Source organism: Tachypleus tridentatus, chromosome 13 (assembly GCF_004210375.1).
Source record: "Tachypleus tridentatus isolate NWPU-2018 chromosome 13, ASM421037v1, whole genome shotgun sequence".
Lineage (NCBI taxonomy): Eukaryota > Metazoa > Arthropoda > Merostomata > Xiphosura > Limulidae > Tachypleus > Tachypleus tridentatus.
This window is the reverse complement of record NC_134837.1, coordinates 75,010,865-75,014,021: the sequence shown is the minus strand read 5'-3', so window position 1 is coordinate 75,014,021 and position 3,157 is coordinate 75,010,865. Positions and strand designations below refer to the sequence as shown.

Below are 3,157 nucleotides of genomic sequence, written 5' to 3'. Positions count from 1 at the left end.
CTACATTTTTTTAACTGTAATTTTTTTTTTACCATCCAACTCTGTACCTGATAAATATTCTTGTGCCATGTTTTTCGGGGTCTTTTTCTTTAAACCCCATGACAAGCAACTAGAATCTTCGATAGATTTTTTAGTCAGAGCATGAAACTTTGTGGAATGGACATCAACTGCCTGTTGGGGAGACACAAGTGTAGAGTTGCTATCCATTCTACAAAGTTTCAACTAGAATCTTGCAATGCATTGAGAAATAGTCCAAGAAATACACTGATATTTGTTTTTTGCTTTCAATTTAAAGCATGGTCAGGCATGCTCTTCATCTGCTGAAATGAAAAAGGGAATGTTATAAATCTTCCAGACCAGTAATTTCTAAAAGGAACAGATGAAAGAGAAGTGCAAATTTCTCCAAGAGCACTTGCTGGACAAGAAGATAAGAGATGTGATACTCTTAACTAATGTCTGAAGCTGTTTATAGTACACTCCTAATGAGGAACAGAACCTTATCAAAAAAAAGTTGCATGCTTTAAAGTTAAATTTATATAAAGAGAGAGGTTTTAATGACCTAATTTTAACATGTCTGTAGATGTAAAAAAACTATATATTATGAGATGTATCTAAATTGTTACCCATGGAAATTTGGTGATCAATTTTTGACTTAACATTTACTACTTTTATAAATGTCTCAGCTTGTTTTCATCAAATGTAATTTTTTGCAGTACTTTTAACTTGTATGGGACACTCATTATTTCCAGTCCTATAGCCTCTTTTATTCTTCATAAGAAGTTGTTTTATGCGAAATATTATAAGAAAATATACTGCTGGCTGATAAAGGAAATTGTGTCACAATTGAGATGGAAAATTATTTATTTTCCTGCTAAATTAGAGAAATAGAAGGAAGTGTTTAGGCTATGTATCACACACTTTCCACCTTAAATAAGTGTTTTATGTAGAAAATATACTGAAACAATGTAGGATTTCCTCTTACGTAAGTTCTCCCTCCATTCGTTGAAATCACATAAACTTATTGTTTTTTTTAATGCGTGTTTAATCTTGCTAAGAATTAATTTGACCTCAGAAAGTTACGTGCTATAGTTTTTTTTATTTTAATCTCATTTAACTGTTAAGATAATACCTAGGAATAGGCTTAGAATAATGTTTGTTTCTACAGAATTTCTGTGAAAAAAAAATCCTTTACAGCAGAGATTAAGTGTACAGGTTTTGTTTTAGCAGTGTCAAAGTTTTTTTGTTTTTTTTTGCGACTCAGCAAACGACAAAAATATGAACAGTTTTCATATATAATTAAGTTTTTCATATTTTTCCAGGAAATCATTAGTAGTAGCATTGGTAAGTTCTTGTCCAGCGTAAAAAAGAAAATAGACACTTTATTCTATAAAATGCTAAATGATGCTGACAAACAGGTTGTCTAACATTTTTAAACAAATACGTTAGGTGAGAGACTATGACGCTTTAACGGAGAGCTCTTTCGAATTTAATTTGTATATTAAAATCTTGTGAACTGCTTTCTGGCCTCGTTTTCTGATCTACATCTGTACTCGTACATTCGTCTTTCCTTTATCATCATACCCAGAAATATGTGTCCAAGAAAGAGTTTTAATAAGACAACGGAAGTGACGTCATGTCGTTGTTTTATCCGCTTACTTGTGAACCGAGGTTTTCCCCTTTTTATAGATAACCATATTTTCTGACTAAAACTATTTACGTGCTACTACTTAACACGTAAAAAAAATTGCTGTTTAGGAAATGTGTTTTGTCGATGACTTTTTCGTTAACGTTCGAGTATCGTTTGTTTTGTGAATTTCGTACAAGGCTACTCGAGGGCTATCTATTAATGTTATATTATATTAAACATTACATATATGATAATAATAAAACTATAATCCAATTTAAATTATTAAGTTTGGTTTACTTTCGCGCAAAGCTACTCCAGGGCTATCTGCGCTAGCCGTCCTTAATTTAGCAGTGTAAGACTAGAGGGAAGGAAATTAGTTGGTCATCACCGCCATCTCTTGGGCTACTCCTTCACCAACGAATAGTAGGATTGAACGTCACGTTATAACACTCCCACTGCTGAAAGGGCGAAAGCGTTTGATATGACGGGGATTCAAATCCGCGACCCTCGGATTACGAGTTGAACTCCTTAATCCACCGGGTCATGGCGGGCCTCGAGTATCGTAATATTTACGTGTACTTTAAAACACTAAAGAATTTCGTTCTCTATAAAAAGCTGATGGGCACCAAAAAGCAAGGACATTTTCTGCCTAAAATCATGTGATATGATTTTAAAGGCATTTGCTTAATTGTTTAATACGATTAGATGGTCAAAAACTAACGATTCCCTGTGTGGGAAAGAAAAATCAAGAATACAAAAACCATGATAATTGTGAATACTGTTAGCTTAAATTATATTAATGTAATTGTTCTGAACGCTAATCGTCTACGTGATAACGTTAAACAAAGAATCGAATGAATATAGTTTATATTGTATAATTTTCGTATTGTTTCGATTTGAAACATCTAGTTAGTGACATGGAAGTACAAACTAAATATGTCCATGGAGAATAAAAGTTTTCTTTCTACACACCCGATAGAGTGAAAAACAAGAGCGGGGATAAGTTAAGAAATATTGAAGCACACTTTGACAGAGAATGATGAACTATTGTATGTATTTGGTATATGACTGTTTTAAACAGGAATTTGTGATTTGGAAAAAGTGAGTTGTAAAACGGGTCTGTCTGTGATACTTAAGCTAATGTGACGTACCAATTATAAACCAGTTGCGTATCATTGTAGTGTGTATGCTTTAACTCGAATATTTGTGTAGCATTTGTACATACTGCTTTGATATATTTTTCACTAAAACTTTCGTTAAAATTCAAGTTCTATGTTGTCAGAATTAAGAGCATCAAAGAACCGAATTTACATGTTGTGAGTTACTTAAGACTAAACGAAACGTGTTCAAAATAGCTACCGTTTTCCTGTAAACGTAGAGATGGTTCTAAGTTTACAGTCACGTGCAAAAGAATAATCATTTCCTTGCAAATGTCGGGATGGTGTTTAAACTACAATCATTTGTTCAGTATTTTTCTCGCATTTAAAAACAAATAGTGCTGCCTCCATTTCTAAGATATCTCTAAAACTT

At 32.8% G+C, this 3,157-nt stretch overlaps 1 long non-coding RNA gene across 1 annotated transcript in view; it reads right to left on the bottom strand.

Annotated features, from left to right (window-relative positions):
* LOC143240968 (uncharacterized) overlaps positions 1–3,157 on the bottom strand; it is an 88,872-nt gene that overhangs the window by 20,237 nt on the left and 65,478 nt on the right. The gene's annotated exons all lie outside the window — the stretch shown is intronic.